The sequence below is a fragment of the Eubalaena glacialis genome, chromosome 10 (genome assembly GCF_028564815.1).
Source record: "Eubalaena glacialis isolate mEubGla1 chromosome 10, mEubGla1.1.hap2.+ XY, whole genome shotgun sequence".
Taxonomy (NCBI): domain Eukaryota; kingdom Metazoa; phylum Chordata; class Mammalia; order Artiodactyla; family Balaenidae; genus Eubalaena; species Eubalaena glacialis.
The window spans coordinates 77,172,251-77,191,683 of NC_083725.1; the positions used below are offsets into that span (position 1 = coordinate 77,172,251).

General features: G+C 42.5%; 1 pseudogene; it reads left to right on the forward strand.

Annotated features, from left to right (window-relative positions):
- The first annotated feature begins 2,892 nt into the window (after positions 1-2,892).
- The window catches only part of LOC133099889 (ferritin light chain-like), an 82,928-nt pseudogene continuing 66,387 nt past the window's right edge, over positions 2,893-19,433 (forward strand).

Below are 19,433 nucleotides of genomic sequence, written 5' to 3' on the forward strand. Positions count from 1 at the left end.
AAGAAAAAGAAATAAAAGGAATCCAAATTGGAAAAGAAGAAGTAAAACTGCCACTGTTTGCAGATGACATGATACTATACATAGAGAATCCTAAAGATGGTACCAGAAAACTACTAGAGCTACTCAATGAATTTGGTAAAGTAGCAGGATACAAAATTAATGCACAGAAATCTCTTGCATTCTTATACACTAATGACGAAAAATCTGAAAGAGAAATTAAGGAAACAATGCCATGTACCATTGCAACGAAAAGAATAAAATACCTAGGAATAAACCTTCCTAAGGAGACAAAAGACCTGTATGCAGAAAACTATAAGACACTGATGAAAGAAATTAAAGATGATACAAACAGATGGAGAGATATACCATGTTCTCAAATTGGAAGAATCAACACTGTGAAAATGACTATACTACCCAAAGCAATCTACAGATTCAATGCAATCCCTATCAAGCTACCAATGGCATTCTTCACAGAACTAGAACAAAAAAATTTGCAATTTCTATGGAAATACAAAAGACCTCAAATAGCCAAAGCAATCTTGAGAAAGAAAAACAGAGCTGGAGGGATCAGGCTCCCTGTCTTCAGATTATACTACAAAGCTACAGTAATCAAGACAGTATGGTACTGGCACAAAAACAGAAATATAGATCAATGGAGCAGGATAGAAAAGCCAGAGATAAACCCAGGCACATATGGTCACCTTATCTTTGATAAAGGAGGCAAGAATATACAATGGAGAAAAGACAGCCTCTTCAATAAGTGGTGCTGGGAAAACTGGACAGCTACATGTAAAAGAATGAAATTAGAACACTCCCTTACACCATACACAAAAATAAACTCAAAATGGATTAAAGACCTAAATGTAAGGCCAGACAGTATAAAGCTCTTAGAGGAAACCATAGGCAGTACACTCTATGACATAAATCACAGCAAGATCCTTTTTGACCCACCTCCTAGAGAAATGGAAATAAAAACAAAAATAAACAAATGGGACCTAATGAAACTTAAAAGCTTTTGCACAGCAAAGGAAACCATAAACAAGACCAAAAGACAACCCTCAGAATGGGAGAAAATATTTGCAAACGAAGCAACTGACAAAGGATTAATCTCCAAAATATACAAGCAGCTCATGCAGCTCAATATCAAAAAAACAAACAACCCAATCCAAAAATGGGTGGAAGACCTAAATAGACATTTCTCCAAAGAAGATATACAGATTGCCAACAAACACAGGAAAGGATGTTCAACATCACTTATCATTAGAGAAATGCAAATCAAAACCACAATGAGGTATCACCTCACACTGGTCAGAATGGCCATCATCAAAAAAATCTACAAACAATAAATGCTGGAGAGAGTGTGGAGAAAAGGGAACCCTCTTGCACTTTTGGTGGGAATGTAAATTGATACAGCCACTATGGAGAACAGTATGGAGGTTCCTTAAAAAACTAAAAACAGAACTACCATATGACCCAGTAATCCCACTACTGGGCATATACCCTGAGAAAACCATAATTCAAAAAGATTCATGTACCACAATGTTCATTGCAGCTCTATTTACAGTAGCCATGACATGAAAGCAACCTAAGTGTCCATCGACAGTTGAATGCATAAAGAAGATCTGGCACATATATACAATGGAATATTACTCAGCCATAAAAAGAAATGAAATTTAGTTATTTGTAGTGAGGTAGACTGACCTAGAGACTGTCATACAGAGTGAAGCAAGTCAGAAAGAGAAAAACAAGTACCGTATGCTAACACATATATATGGAATCTAAAAAAAAAAAAAAAGGTTCTGAAGAAGCTAGGGGCAGGACAGAAATAAAGACGCAGATGTAGAGAATGGACTTGAGGACACGGGGAGGGGAAGGGTAAGCTGAGTCGAAATGAAAGAGTAGCATTGACATATATACACTACTAAATGTAAAATAGATAGCTAATGGGATCAGCTGCATAGCACAGGGAGATCAGCTCTGTGCTTTGTGACCACCTAGACCGGTGGGATAGGGAAGGTGGGAGGGAGATGCAAGAGGGAGGGGATATGGGGATATATGTATACGTATAGCTGATTCACTTTGTTATACAGCAGAAACTAACACAACAATGTAAAGCAATTATACTCCAATAAAGATGTTAAAAAACAAAGAAGGGCAAACCGTAAGGTGTTGTAGGGCATAGCGTATGTGAAAGGAGTCACAATAGCAAATGCTTACACAGTGCTTACTGTGTGGCTTGCACTATTCTCTGTGTGTGTACATTTATTTTATTTTTACTTTATTTTATTTTTTTTTATTTACTCACTTGATTCTCATAGCAACCTAATGAGATAAGATGATCATCCCCATTTTACAGATGAGAAAATCAAGTCACAGGCAGTATAAGCAACTGCCGCAAATCACACAGCAAGTGACAGAGCCAGGATTTGTACCAAGACAGGCTAGCTCTGGAGCATACACTCTTAACTGCCACGCTCCACTACCTTTGTGATAGATTATTGCAACAAGCCATGCTTAAGGAGATTCGATGTTATCATGGAGGGCAAAGGGAGCCACTGAAGAATTTTATACAGAGAGAGGCACCATCACACACAGAGTAGAGGGGGCAGATTTAAGGGTAGGAGTAGCCCTTAGAAGATTGATAGTAGAACGAGAGAAAGAAAAGTCTGAACAAGGGTCATTGTACTAAGGGTGGAAAGGAGAAGATGAACTTGAGGAAAATTCTGGCATTTGTATTAACAGGACTTTGTGATTGATCAGAATTGGGCATATGGGGTGGAGTCAAGAATGTCACCCAGAGTTCTAATTTGGATGGAAAACAGAGTTAAGGGGGAGGGATGATAGTCAGTTTTGGACAGGCTGAGTTTGGGGTGTCTGTGGGCACCAGCGGGGATGGAGGGCAGTCAGCCGGACGTGTGGACACTTCTACAGTGGCAGTGTGGTCAACAGCTTTGTGTGAGTGGAATGGAGGAGGGGGTGAGGATAAATGCTAAAGTAAGTCCCATAGCCTATGTATCCCCATACCTCTGAGTACCTCTCCACAAAATGGGTTGTCAGCATCTATCACTTGTCAGCCTCTCCAAGGTACTGACACATTCATTTTTAGCCGACATTCAGCTATTTCTCTACAAGCAGGCAAAGTTAGATTTTCACTTATCAAACTCTATTCATTATTCTAATTTAACTTCTCTGCAACCAGAGTTAGAAGCTGTTTTTAAGTGGAAGGTTATGCTGATCTGAAAGACACAATTGCTTCATACCATCATGACAGGTCAATTTAAGAATGCAAGAGGCTGATAGCATAATTTCCAGGCTCATTTCTGAGAGCTCAAACTCATTCCAGCGGTTTGGGGCCTCTCAGGCAGTTTGGTTAAGTAGCAAAACTCCTTTGACTGCTGTTGCAGATTCAGGTCAGGGCATCTTAGCCAGAGAAATGGCTCCCAAATACTGATTACCTCCTGGTGTTCTCTATAGCTTTCCCCATTTCAGTGGAAGACAGGAAAAGTGGCTTCTCTGCAGTAGACAGGTCTGTCATGTGCTCCATTCCCAAAGCCAACCCCAGGAAGCCACTTCCTTCCGAGTCGGCCTCCAATCAGCTCAGCCACTCCATCTCATCTCCGTCTGTCACCCTTTTAGTCCCCACTCATCACACCAGGAAAACAAATCAACATTAATCCTGCCACTGAAAACCATGGTATCTCATCTTGTACCACAAAACTCTGTCATTGGTTCAGCCTGACCGCTCCCTCACCCATCTTTATTTTTAAACAGATGTAGGAACACTCAAGGTGGTGGGAAGAAGGTAACATTCTATCAGGTGTATCGTTACAATGATTGCTAGTTTTCTACACAATAAGCACTCTCCCTTCCTGTTCTGCAGGGGGCAGCAAAACGCCCAGCTAGCAGACTGGAGGGGTCTCAACAAGAGGTAAGTGGCCACGGTTTCTTACTCAGCTGATAGTAAATACCTTTTGTCCCTTCATCCTTTCTCTTCTTCCTGCTGGCATATTGAGGTGACAGCTGGAGCTCCCCAGCCCTAGCTGCTGACCTCCAGACTTCTTTTACAAGTCAGAAAACAACCTGATAATGTGTTTAAGCCAGTGTATTTGAGTTTCGGTTCCTAGCAGCTCTGCTACTATGAGTCCCTCTGAGACCATGGAAAATAAGGAGACCTAGAATGGCCTTCCCCAGCCTTGGCAGATGTTTCTTTGAGAACAGCCACTAGAGCACTGCACTGTCATTACCATTATGTGTGCTTGTCTTCCACCCTAAATAGTGAGTTCCTTGAAGGCAAACACTTACTCACAATTATGTAGCAGCACCTTGCAAGGTGAGAAGTCTGCAAATGTATGTTGAATGAACAAGCGGAAACTGCACTGGGGTCTTGTATTGATGACTGAGTCCCGGGAATTGGCTAATTGATGACGCTATGCACCGTCAGCCTTGTATGCAGGATGCTGCCATTGTTACCAAAATGCAAAAGCCACCAGGCCCATTATCTCCACGCAGTGGTTGTTGAATCAATACATCCTTGGGATGAGAAGAAACCCCTCTTAGGCATTCAAATATTCTGCCATGGTTAGTCAACTCAACAAAAGTGCATTATATATCTTTGCAGACTAGTCCATTTTCATTAAATTTTTATGGAGGATCTTCCAGCACATGATAATTAAGCTTAACATCTGCTTTGTGAGTTAAATGTCCTCATTGCCCCCATTTTACTGATGAGAAGCCTGAGATCCAGAGGTTGAAATGACTCGCCCAAGGTCATGTGCCATTCCAGGTAAGGCAGGGATCTGAACCCAGCTCTGTCCACACTATTCCTAGTTACCTTGCTGCCTTTCTACTTCATAGCCGTTTTAGATCTGAGGCTGAGATGGTCTCAGTTCCAAAAGGGAAAACATGGGGCACGAAAGGAGGCCTTTGCTTCTGGCCCTGTGATCTCTAGGCTCTTCCAGCCCCAAGTGGAAAAACAGGGGTGGGGAAGGAGAAAGGCCATGAGCCACTGGCAGTCCAAAGCCTCAGAGTCCCTCCTAAGACCTGAAAAATGTGTGCAATTACCCAAATTAAAATCAATATGCTGCCTGGCTGGAAGGCTGCACAATTGTTTTTGAAGCTGGGTATATTATGTTCTAAATGTTTAATCTGGCAGAGGCCATAAACGACGAGTTCCAGTCCATTTGGAGTTTATATTGCCAACAAGATGGTCTAGGAGGCAGCTAAAACCAAAAAAAATGACAGCAATCCCAACAGAGTGGCACAGACAAATTGATCTGGTTCAGACATGGATGCTAGGCAGCAATTTGGGGTGAAAGAGACTCCTTCTTTGACAGGAGAAAGGCAGTGATAAAAGCAAAATTGTCGGCCGTCAGATCTCGCTTCCTGATGCTTGGGGAGGCTTCCCTGAGATGGCAAGAAAACTCATTATAGCCAAGGCAGACGTGTTGATTTTTGGCACCAGACAATCAAGAAAGGCAATCCTACCCTCCAGATATTAAGAGATGACCATTTAGCTTATATAAGTCTGATGCACGGCACGCCCCAGAGGGCACATCCTCCCAACCCGAAGCCTGCAGCTGAAATAAACACATATATATTCCCAGCCAGGGATTCTCCTCTCAAGGGGGAATGTATAGTATGGTGGCTAAATGCTCAGGCCTAAGTGTCAGAGAGATGTGGATTCAAATCCCAGCTTTTCTACCTACTGAGCACACGCCTCTTTGTACTCTGTCTAGGCCTCTGTTTCCTCATCTAGTCTATTCCTCTGAGGAACAGAAGGAGTACTGGTCTACCAGCACTGCGGTGAGAATTAAATCAATAATTGGCACCGTCGATGGTATAGAGTTAAGTGTTGAATAAATGTGAGCTGTTCATACTGTTTCTCAGTGCGCCACAGAGCACGGACCAGGCATAACAATATTTAAATGCCAGGCAAGGTCACAACCCAGCTTCTCCTTTCTGTACTGCAGGAATTAGGCACATTCTTGGCAATGGACTGGCATCTCTCAGTTACTATTATGCCAAGGGTGTGGCCTGAGGGCTTCAGAGCAGGGCGGAACTTGAGCTTGAAACAAGCTCACTGAAATGTACTCAGGGTTTATCAGATTGAACCCTCCTTCCGGAAATATCCTCAGGGGATGAAGACCATCACAGACTGTACCCTCATTACATGCCAGACACTATATCAAGCACTTCACAGCTATTTACACTGATTTCTCACAGCACTGTGAACTAACTGAGGCACAGAGAGGGTAGGAAATTTGCCCACGATCACACAGCAGCCTTGGAAGGAGGCAGAAACCACGAGTTTTCCAAATTTGGATTTCTAAATCCAGTATTCTTTCCACCACATCACAGCTGTGCCTTTATTTATAGAAGCATAAATAAGATTGCAAAGGAAATGTTTAGCTTGCTTAAGAAAGCCAACAGTTTTTGAGTCTATAAAATTAATTTAACCCATCTGTCTACAGAAACTTAGCATTAATTACAAATGTTGTTACCTGTTCAGTTAAAAAAGAACAAATATGTAAAATTGCTACTTGTAATGTGATATTATGTCAATAGTGCACATCACCTAGTTTTTTTCACTGAGAGACATCACTGTGTAGTAGAAAATATGGGAGCTTTGAAGTCTGAAAATGGGTTCAAATCCTGGCTCTACCACACACCAGTTCTGTGGTTTTGGACAAGCTCCTTAATGTCACAAAACCTCAATTTCCTCATATGTAAAAGGCAGTTATTAATACCCATTTCAGTGTTGCTTGGAGGATTAAATGAGATAGTATACCTAATTAAATAAGGCATCTAATACGATGCCTGGTACCTAGCCGATTCTAAATAATGGGAAGATATCATTATTCCTAAGAAATAACAATACTTCTGTAAAATATCCTCCAATTCAGACATAGTACTAGTTCAAATAAGCAAGTTTCACTAAAAGCAGCCTTCTGATAAGCCAGAAATTCTACTTCCAAGAATCCAGTCAAAGGAAATGTTCACATCTGCAGAGAAAGATATGTGTATGATATTAATTACACATGGTTTATAACAGTGGGAAAATGGGAAACAACCTATTTATGTATCAAAAGAGGAATGGTTAAACAAATTTTGATTTATCTATATCAGAGCAAACTTTTCCTATAAAGAGCCATAAACAATTTTAGCCTTTGTGGGCCATATAGCCCATGTCACAACTACTCAGCTCTGTTGTTGTAGCACTAATCACTCATAGAAAATGCGTAAAAGAATGGACATGGCCATGTCTTTAAAAAAAAAACCCACTTTATTTACAAAAACATATGGAAGGCCAGATTTGACTTCAGTGTTTTCTGGCCTCTGATGTGTATGATTGAATACTATGCACCACTGAATAATAAATAAAGTAGACCTGCATGTATTTAGACAGAAAGATATTCACAAGGACTCCTACAAATCATAATCATAAGAAAAAGGTAAAAATGCAATAAAAATTGGGGGAAGAATATGAACAGGCAATTCATAAAGGAGAAAATGCAAGTAGCCAGCTTGAAAAGTTGTTCAGCCATCTAATTGATTAACTTTTTCAAATGCAAACTAAAACAAGAAGATTCTATTTTTCACTCATCAGATCTGCAAGAATTAAAACACTGACAAAATCAAGTGTTGATGATACTGTAGAGAAAAGAGTACTCTCATACACCACTGGGAGAAATATAAAGAGGACAATCACTTTGGATAGTTCCTTGGCAGTCTATTAAAAACTGCAAATGTGTATATCCCATGATCCAGCTTTTCCTCTTCCTGGGTCTCTACCCACAGGGAACCAGTTTCACATGTATGCAAGAAGACTGGATAAGAAAACTAAGTGAAACATTATAATAGCAAGAAATTGAAAGTGACCTAAAGGTTCACCAGTAATGGAATGGATAAATATGCAATACACTCACGTGACAGAATGCAATTCAGCAGTTAAAAGGGATAAACCAAATCTATGTTCATGAATGTAGCTAGATCTCAGAAATACAATACCAAGTTTCAGAACAGTCCTTGCAATATGACACAAATTGTGTAAGCACTTGGACACAAGCAACAAACAACACTGCACATTTACCATGGGTACATGTGCATGTGTGCAAATGTATTTAAAATCTGGAAAGATACACACTAACTCACGCAGTGGTTATCTCAAGCCATAGAGAAGAAGATCAGGATTAAAAGTGGTGGTCAAAGGAGACTTTAGCTTTACCTATAATGTTCAAACTTTTTGAAAAGAATGTATCTATGTATTATTCAATAACTAAAATAAATTTAACAAAAAAGTTGTTCATGATATATTACATGAATAGCAAGTTACAAAACCATATATATTTTATGATGGCATTTTATTTTTAAAAGTATTATGAATTGTGTTTGTGTGTATGTGTCTGTTTGTCTGTCTATCTGGAAGGGTATATACCAAATAGGTAACAGGTCGTATGGTTGTGGAATGGGAATTGGGGTCTGGGGAAGGAAAATATATTAGTCGTTTTGCTCAGGTTGCTATAACAAAACACCACAGACTGAGTAGCTGAAACAACAGAGATTTATTTCTCACAGTTCTGGAAGCTGGAAGTCCAAGATCTAGGTGCCAGCGAATGCGGTTTCTGGTGAGGGTTCTCTTCCTGGCGGGTAGGTGGCTGTCTTCTTGCTATGTTCTCACATGGCCTTTTCCTTATTGCGTGCTCCCAGCAGAGTGAGGGGTGAAACAGGCAGAAGGATGGAGCTCTGAGGACATTAATCCTATCTGATTAGGGGCCCACCCTTATGACCTCATTTTAACCTTAATTAACCTTGGAGGTCCATCTCCAAATACAGCTATGCTAAGGATTGGGGCTCCAACATATGGATTTTTGAGGGAACACATTCAGTCCATGATAGATACTTTCCCTCTATTGATGAGAGTACAGTGTGGAAACCTACTGCAGCTGGATTGGCTAGGACCTAACCCCAGCTGTGCCACTTCAAAGCTGCATGGCCATGGGAAAGTCAACCTCAGTTTCTTCATCTGAAAAATCAGGATAATAACATTATCTAATATGGTGCTTACTATGTGCCAGGTACTCGTGTATATATGTATTACCTCATTTAACCCTCACTTTAACCCTATGAGGGGGGATCTTATCCCCATTTTAGAGATGAGGAAACTGAAGTTCAGTGACTTACCCAAGTCACAACGCTAGAACATGGCAGAGCTGGCTCCAGAGACCACAATCTTGAGTCATAATCAGTACTCTAAGTGTAAGTTATTGCTATTTTCACTTTATATAATATATACAAACATGTATAAATTTTCTAATCCTTGAATTTTATAACTTACAAGATATGTGTATACTGTGTATGTATACATATATATATGGAGTATTAGTTTCCTATCGCTGCTGTAACAAATTGCCACAAACTTAGTGCTTAAAACAATAAAAATTTATTTTCTACAGTTATGAAGGTCAGAAGGTCACCACCGAGGTGGTGACATCACTGTTTTCCTTCTGGGGACTTTAGAGGAGAATCCGTTTCTTTGCCCCTTCCAGCTTCTAGAGGACACCTACATTCCTGACGCATGGTCTCTTTCTCCATCTTCAAAGCGCATCACTCCACCCTCTGGCTCCGTCACCACATCTCCTTTTTCTGACTCTGACTCCTCCTGCATCCCTCTTGTAAGGACTTTACCATTACATTGGGCCTACCTGGATAGTCCAAGATCATCTCCCTACCTTGAGATCCTTAAATTAAACATCTACAAAGTCCTTTTTGCCATGTAAGGTTACATGTTCACAGATTCCAGGGATTAGGAAGTGATCATCTTTGGGGGCCATTATACTGTCTAATATTTCTATATACATATACACACATACATATATATATACAGTTTAGTGGAGGAAATCTGACATATAATCCACATTATATAATATATACTGATTAACAGCACATATGCCTTCACAGCACATTAGACATAAACTATATTTCCATATATATACTTTTTTAATGGACGAAATCTGAGTTCAAGAAAAGAGAATCTGGCTGAACCTCCTGCCCAGGAGATAGGGGGGCCCCAAGGAGCTCAGGTCTCATGTCTGCCCGTGTGGTTGGGAATCACTGATCTAACCCAACACAGCAAGTCAGAAAAAAGTGGTGACTCACTGGACACACAAATCCCCTGGCCCCAAAGCACTGCAGATGTTTGATTTGGGACGATAGGAGTCCACCTTCACCAGTGGGCCCGGCAAGCAGATGCAGATAGAGTCCAAGGGCGGCTTGTCCAGACTGGTCCCAGGGCTGGATCTGCATCAATTCTGACACAGCTCTCCGACATCTCGCTGCTCAGGCTTTGGCAATGTCTCCTAACATAGCTTTACTCTAACCAACCTAAGCACTAAACCTTCTGCTCCAGAACAGAAGAGAGCCTTGCGGTTTCCTTGAAAAATCCTTGCATCTGGTGTTCAGCTGTAAGAGACTCAATGCTGTCCCTTAGTCGATTCTATTTCTTCCTGAAAACACTCCCCATGCAATCCCATGCATTTTAATTTCCAATCAGCAATGCTTTGTCAAGGTAACCGTGGTGCTGTTGAGTGACAAGTCTCAGCGGCTGCTGTACAGACCGTCAATTACCTCCCAGTTGAGTCTGTTTCAAGAGACCGTCTACAGTTCTGAGTTATACATGCCCCACCCCCCCACCCCATGCTGTGTTACCTGGACTGACCCAGCTCCCTCCATGCATGAGCCCCACCAGGATATTCCTCTGCTCTGACTTTCAGTCTCTGCCAGACCATTTTCCAGTAGTTGAAGAGATAAATATGGTAGATCGGTAAACATGGTCAACTCACAGTCTGTCACTCTAGCTGCACTGGGCAGATGAATCCAGGCCACAACAGGAGGGCAGAGGGGGAAGGTCAGAAGCCAGAGAAGCCAATCTTCATGCATGCCCTGCTGCTGCCAACTGGTCAAGAGAGAGGCAGGTGACACCCAAGTGCCATCTGGGGCATGAGCCTTGAGCAGACTGAGACAATGTCCCTGTCACTAACCCTGTCACCACACCTTGAGCAAGCCACTCCTATTTACTGAGTCTGAGTCTCCTTATTAGATCAGTTTATGGGGCAATTAACATCCTGGGTAACAGCCCATGGCACTGTCACTTGCATTTATTACAGATCATCATTAAGATTTCTTCCAGCTCAAAGAATCTACAACATTTTATTGAGGTAGCTCTAAATTATGCATGGAAAAAAAAAAAAAGAACCTAGACCATGATTTTTTTAATCAAAATTGTTCAAAATGAAAAGTTTGCACCACTGACAATTTTCAGTGTTGGTCAAGAATGTGATTGTTTAAACATGTTTTCCATTCCTTCATTCTTACACAAATCTTTTAAAGGAAATGGGTGTTGAAAACTGACAAACAGTATATTCTATCTGAAGTCAACTTGGAATTCCTGTCTTGTAAGACATAACACACCTCTGGATACTATAAGCCATGTGACTGAGGGTTTTTCTTCCTTATTTTAAATATGATTTGGATCTATCAAATGTAACAGTTTTTCACAGGGCCCAAGACATAGCAGCATAGAAAAGAGAAGGAAGGGCCATGCATTAAGGAAAGGGAAATGGCTACTGCAGGGGTCCCCAGCCCTTGGGCCGGGGACCAATACTCATTCGCGGCCTGTTAGGAACCAGGCCGCACAGCAGGAGGTGAGCAGCAGGTGGGCGAGCTGCTCCCCATCGCTCGCATTACCGCCTGAACCATCCGCCCAGCCCCGTCCATGGAAAAATTACCTTCCACGAAACCGGTCCCTGGTGCCAAAAAGGTTGGGGACCGCTGGTCTACTGAACACCTATTGTGTATCAGGTGCTATACCAGACACTTCCTATGAGACAGATGTTACCCTTAAATCCCAAATGATGAAACACACTCAGAGATATTATTAAGTGACCCAGGTCACACAGCTAATTATGCAGATGTGGGATTCATAATCTATCTCTAAATTCCATGCTATTCTTTTTATATCATGCTGTCTCTCCAGCATGTTAAAGCAGGATAAGTTTTCAAGCAACCACAGAGAAGAGGATGTTGGACGTGACCATAAAATCTGCAAGTGAGCAATATAAAAGATTATGACAGATAGAGTTAGTTAATCATAAAACTGAACTTCAGTTCTCTCAGCATTTAACTGAACATTTATATTACCCAAGGGAGAGAGTCCAAACTTGTAAGCCTATTCTTGGAATTGGGCTGTGGAAACGAAGTCAAAATTCAATTTTTTTTCCCCAAAATACCCAGAGGTTTTTAATGCCTCCCATAAGTCTGTTTCTCCACCTCCATCTTTTTCCCCCAAACAGCACAGGCTCAGCCTATACCTTTCAGAGTCTTGACAGCTGAAGAGCTGGAGGCATCACAGGGGACAGTGAGAAGGAGCTTGGCAATGACTTGCGACTGAGTAGCATCATCCCCAAGAAGGTGCCAAGAGGTGGAAGAAGCAGGGTTTGTGTGGATCCTCGGTCAGGGCTCCATTTCACTGCATCATCCACACTTGCACTGCTGCCTTCCCAGGGCTTACAGGACTACAAAGAACTCAGCATTGCAAAGAATGGCCCTACTCTCTTTTCCATACTACTGTGTCTTAGATCCTGTCAAAAAAATTGTTATGTTTGATGAATACAGAACATATTTTAAATGAGGAAGCAAAAAAACTCATTCAAATATCTTATGGTATCAAAAGGGATGCTACCTCTCACAAGACAGGAATTGACTCTAGATTGAGGTGTATTAACCTTGTGATTAGTGACATTTTAAGCCAGATAATTCTTTGTGAGAATTACAAAGTGGAGTGGTCTGTATCCCTCAATCCCAACCCCCTTTCCCTGGTTAACTCCTACTCATCCTTTAAGTTTCTGTTTAAATATCACTTCCTCTGGGCGGTCTTCCCAGCCTTTCTGAAGTTTGGATGACATACCCCTCCAACGTGCTCCCCAAACACCTTGAACTTCCCCCACATGTTGTAATGGTCTGTTTACTTAGATGATACCGCCGAGAATTTATATAATGTTCTGATCCATGGTCTTCTGTTTGTCGCTTTCCCAGTCTAATTCCTCATTCATTGGTTTTGTCCCCCTATAGCATCTTTGCCAAATTGTCATCAAGCCTCTACCTTCATGCCTTTGATAATGGAGAACCCACTACTTTTCAAGACCTCCATCTTATGCTAAAGAGTTAAAAGTGTGTACTTATAGTAACCCCCAGTCTTTCTTTTTTTCATCTCTTCTTGATCCTAGCTTTACCCCTAGGGGCCACCACTTTCAGAATGACAGGTAGATGTAGGCAACTCAGAATTGTTTAGTATTCTCAACTCAAGCTGGCCTCTGCCAACCATCCAATCGCTTTTGAGCTCATATCTGCTTGGCCAGTCAGCTGTGCTTATTCAGGGAATACAGACTCTTGCTTTCTGAATGAGATGTGCAATGAGAAAGGCAAACCCCAGAGGGATGAATAAATGTCTTCCAGGCCCAGCCTCAGAGATTGGATCTGGGTCTGGGTCCCTGACCCCACTTAGCAGGGAGCAGAGTATCAACTATGCAACATCTGGAATCAGATGGAAGCCCCTCTGGAAGCCCCTCTGCTCCTGCCTGAGTTTTATGAATGCTCTCGAGATACCAAGTAGAAGCAAACTCTGCATATACCTTTGGGAAATCCAAAGGTGTGTACCAAACCTCAAATCTGGCCATTTGCTCAGTGCAGGTGAATGTTTTTATCCCCCCCTCAAATTCATATGTTGAATCGCTAACCCCCAGCATGATGGGGTTTTTTGTAAATGGGGCCTTTAGGAGGTAATTAGGGTTAGAGTAGTTCATGAAGATGGAGGCCTCATGATGGGAAAAGTGGCCTTATAGGAAGAGGAAGAGGAGAGAGATCTCCACACGCACTGAGGAAAGGCCACATGAGGACATCGTGAGAAGGAGGGCATCTGCAAGCCAGCAAGAGAACTCTCACCAAGAATCAAATTGGCTGGAACCCTGATCATGGACTTCCCAGCCTCCAGAATGGTGAGAAATAAATTTCTGTTGTTTAAGTCACTCAGACTATGGCATTTTATTCTGGCAGCCTGAGCAGACCAATACAGGGAACCCAGAAAGAGGTTCATGCATATAAAACAGCAAAGTCATTGAGTCAGCTTTCTCACCTCAAGACTCACCCCGCTCGGGTCACCATCAGCCCACCTTCATACACACAGGCTGCTCAAGTAAACAGATTTCTCTCTCCAAATGACAGTTCCCCTGGTACTGTGCAAGGCTCTTTGCTTTCCCTGAAGCCAATTTCAGACCTTCCAGCACCCTGCACCCCAGAGATCCCCACCATTTCTCAGAACAGAGCAGTTAGATGTGCATCTGGCCAGCAGCACCCGTATTACTTTAGATGCAATTTCAGGGTTTCGTGGAAGAAAACCTTATCTTCCCCAGGGGCTCCTGTCTTCATTCTTCCTCCCTCTAAATTATTCTCCACACTGCTGCCGAAGGGGTCTTTCTAGAACACAAATCTGATCTTGCTACTGCCCTGCTTAAAGCCCTTTGAATGACTGCCCACTACATTTAGGGTAAAATACAAACTTCATTATCAGATTCCTTTGTACTCTCCCTGCCCTCTTCCTGGGCAGTCACAGCTGACCACTCACCATGTGTACCCTATATTACACGTCTCACCCATCTGGAAATTCCCTAAAGGTACATGCTCCCTAGTACTGTTGTACCCTTGTCTGTGCCGGTCCCCCTGTCTGGGATGACACCCTCCCCGCATCCTCTTCACCTGGAAGAATCCTTACTGGTCCTTTAAGAATCAGCTCCACTTCTCTGGGAAGTATTCTGCGACCTGCCCACCCCACTTCCTACCCACCAGGCTGAACTTGTTGCCTCTCCTCTATATTCCCACAGCTCGTATGCTTCCCCTAATATAAAAACACGTCACAAACTTCTGTATCTGTCTTTTAATCTGCTCATTTCTCCACCTCACCTTCAAACCCGGACAATGGTTAGTCTTTATTTATAGCCTTCGTGTTCAGTGCAGAGCCTGGAACATAGTAGGTGCTCAATATATAGGTTTTGAATGAATGAATGATGACTGAGATAATGAATAGTCTCACCATTACGATAATTCCTGCACCCAGACCGCAATCTGGTTAACACTATATTAACATCTCTTGTATATCCCCTTCCAACTGAATTATGCCTCTCTACCCAAAGCGGGTGGATACTCATCATCACCATCATTATCATAATGATAATCACTAACACTTAGGTAGCATTACTATATACCAGTCACTGCTCTAAGCCATAAGCTGTATACATATGACTCATTAATCAATTACTTGACAAATATGACAGCATTTCCCAGTGACCTAACACTAGTATTTCTGTTCCAGAATTAGGGTACCTTGGAAACCTGCTTTAGAAGTCCAGAAGTTGCCTGGGGGGCACTGACTGCTGTAGTGGACATCCATGGCGTATCCAGTACTCCCACATCACCTTATCCAATTTACATAGTTCCTACGGCAGCTGCTGAGCTCTTGCATTTACACACCATGCTCGCTTTCTCCTCAGGACTTTATTTTTTTTTCTTTTTAAATTAATTTTTATTGGAATACAGTTGATTTACAATGCTGTGTTAGTTTCAGGTGTACAGCAAAGTGAATCACTTATACATATACATGTATCCCCTCTTTTGTAGATTCCTTTCCCTATAGGTCATTACAGAGTGTTGAGTAGAGTTCCCTGTGCTACACAGTTCCTCAGGACTTTCTTGAACAACCCTCTGATTTTCTGCTCTACTGAATGGTCAATGATGGAAGGGGCTGTGTCTGTTTTCGTCACTTCTTTATTCCCAGGGACTAGCAAAGTGTATGCCATACAGTTGGTGCCCAATAAATATTTATGGAATGAATTCATGAGTCAGCACATCAACAGAAATGGTAGAGTTCTGAAGAACTTCCCACCCAACCACTGTGAGCATCTGCGAAACATTCCAGCCTACAACAGAAGGGCTTCTCTAGGGCAAGAATACTCTGTCTGCCTGGTTTTCAGACCCTCTTCCTCTGACGATGCTGAGCACTCAGTGACAAATCTGGTCATAAGGGGCTCCCCGCTGCAAGCTCATCGCAGACCAGCTTTCCCTATTAGCAAGATCCAGCTGCCATTAGGTTTCAGCTGCAGCCAAGCTAATGCACATAAGGATGTGAGATTCTCCAGCTTGACTGAGGCTTGATAGACTTGATACTCCGAAACTCCTCTTTACTGACTGCCTTTTACTAGGCATTTAGTAAAATGCCCATTTTATGAACTCTCGGGACATTTCTAGAGAGTGTAGGTCTCATTCCATGACATTTTTATTCGTCTTAATTCCACTCATAGAAGGTAATCTTGACTTAAAGGTCTAAGGTTTCTGTGCCTGTACTCACTCATCATTGGAATCCCCATAATTGAAATAACTACACCAGCAGCATCAGCGGAGGCGGCCACAGCCCCAGTGATGGGGTCAAGACCATCAATAGCCCTTCTTCCACAGTGGCAGTAGCAAAAGCAAACTCAAGATAGGGTGGAAAATAACAGTTCATTGAGATCTTTTTGTCTTCTTCATCATTTAAATCCATGCAGACTTCTTTTATCTACCCTCCTCCTCTTTGCCCCCTGCCCTGCCCTCTCTTCACTTTCCTGTGCTCTCAAGGTCACCGCTAAGGTGGCATTGGAGGTTGTTGGGGATCAGAGGAGAGGAAGGAGAGGTCACAAGGGAAAGTGCTTGAATCTCTCCTCTCTCCTGCACTCAAGTGTTCTCTTTCCCCAGGTCCCACTACTCCCCTGCCCCCGCTCGCCCCCCATCCCAACCCTCCTTCAGCAAGTTGGCACATGGCTTCTGGCTCCCCTGGCTCCAGCCCAACTTCCAATGTCCTGCTTTGATGCCAGATTCCTGGGCTTTGCAGCTGACAGTTTGGAGCCCTTGGCTGGCAGCCAGGGTGCTCCATTTCTCATTACTTTTCTCACTGCAATTCATTTCTTTGTGATTGGAGACAATTAGGATGCCAGCAAATGGCTGGCCCAGCTCTGGTTGGCAGTTACATAACCACAAACATGTGTGCCCTGCCCCATCAGAAGCAGCGGAGTTGCTAAAGAGGAGGGTTAATTACAAAGTGTGGGTCACCCCAGCACAGCCCCTCACTGCATTTCACACAATGTTGGAGAGAGGCCAGGCACTGAAGCCTCGGCTGCAAGGACCAAAATAACTGAACAGTGGTCCTTTTGAGGAGAGAACTGCCGAGCCCTGTTTATGGGGGCAGAAATGGGTGGGGAGGGGCACAGCTCTCTAACATGCCCTGTCCCTGAGAACCCTGTGGCATAATCCCCCAAGGTTACCCCAACAGCTGTAGAATCACAGGCTTTGGACCTCTTGGCCTGCTTGCTATACTCTTCCTCCTTAGGTTCCCCTGAATGACTCATGGCTTTGAGTCCCTACTCTTGTTTCCTGCTTCAAGATACTGAAATACATCCTAGGAGTGTCTTTGATGTTGTTCAATTCTCCCACACCTCTTAGTGGACTGTGCCCTAATGAATCACTAGCCAGGCATACTGAGTGTCCTGAAAAAGCAATGTAAGGGCATCTCCATTCAACACCATCTGTGGACTCCTAGCCAGATCTTTTCCAGCCAGCCATATCTGTGCTTAAAGTTTTCCCTTTGACACCTTTCTATAAAAACCTAAACAAGAGCAGCTTCTTTGATTCCTTACTTTCTCCCGCTCCAAGCTGCCACAAGTTGTGTCAACCATCACTTTTGACATCAAAAATGGAAGACATGTCCCAATGTCAGAAGTTGAAAGAATTAGGGGAATTCCCTGGTCGTCCCGTGGTTAGGACTCCATGCTTCCACTGCCGGGGGGCCCGGGTTCAATCTCTGATTGGGGAGCCAAGATCTTGCAAGCCACGCAGTGCAAAGAAAGGAAGGAAGGAAGGAAGGAAGGAAGGGAGGGAGGGAGAGAGGGAGAGAGAGAGAGAGAGAGAGAGAGAGAGAGAGAGAGAGAGAGAGAGAGAGAGAGAAAGAAAGAAAAAGAAAGAAAGAAAGAAAGAAAGAAAGGAAGGAAGGAAGGAAGGAAGGAAGGAGAGAGAAAGAAAGAAAGGAAGGAAGGAAGGAAGGAAGGAAGGAAAGAGAGAGAGAAAGAAAGAAAGAAAGAAAGAATTAGCAGAAAATCTTTGTTCTGAGCATGAGATGAATTGGGCATGTGGCTCAGAGTTAAGGCTGTAAACAATGTGAATCGACTGGAAGCCCACTTTGTAATGGGGAGCAATTCTGATGGCCGCAGGAATCTACCAGACCTTGGTTCCTATTTGCATCACTTGAGAGTTTTTGTATGATAGCAAAAATCTTCTTCTCCAGTTCATTTTTGTCCATTCCCCCCTCACACATGGACAAGATGAGACTAATCCCTCCACGACTTCTTTCTTAGCCTCCAAAACTATCCCATTTTCCAATGTGCTTGCTGTACTTTTGATTGACTAATAATGTACCAGTAAACGTTTTCAGATTTATTATCGTGACTGTGTCTATTTTTATCAAATGCTAAGAAATATACTTTTCTAAAATACTATAAATGTTATCTATTAGCAGGAATCTGATGGTCCCACCATATTCCCTTTGGCTCTTCATTTTCAGTTTACAATATGAACTTGGTTCCTTCTCCCACAAGGATATGACCTCTGGCCTTGTAAGAAAAGTATTTATATATTTCAGTTATCTATGACTCAAATGCTTCTAATGGTGGGAAGTTAAATCAGTTTTAAAGGTAAGGACCAGATCGTATACTGTGAAAGGCAGGGAGTGGCAGAGAATGAGCTTGATGGAGTAAGTGGAGGCCAAATGATGATGGCTAAAAAATGTGTACCCTATCTTGTAGACAAGTAGAATGCTTAACATCTTTTTTCTGTAGACAAATGATGACACTGTTCAGATGCACAATGACAAAGGCATATCCAGATTTACACACGATTCCCCAACTACTAGCTATAAATCCCCCCTTCCGCTCCCCATCAAGGAGCACCTCACTGCCCAAGTGATTTAGCGTAAAGTTATTGTAGAAATAAATATGTATCCACTATAATAATCAAACAGATAAATCACTCACAATCTTCAGGACTTTAACTCTTATTACTAACAAGTTTCTGACAACATGCAGAGATTTTTGTCTATTTTGTTTATTGATGTACTCCCCAAATACCTACAACTGTAACTGACACATAGTAGCTGCTCAATAAATATTTGTTAGATAGATGGATAAGTCTGCCTTACAACTGATGTGACAAACCGGTGTGTTATGACACCAGAGGCTGAGAACACTGCCACTGAAGGCTTTTAAGTAAAGGGTTGACAGGATCATATGCATGTTTTCGAAAAATCA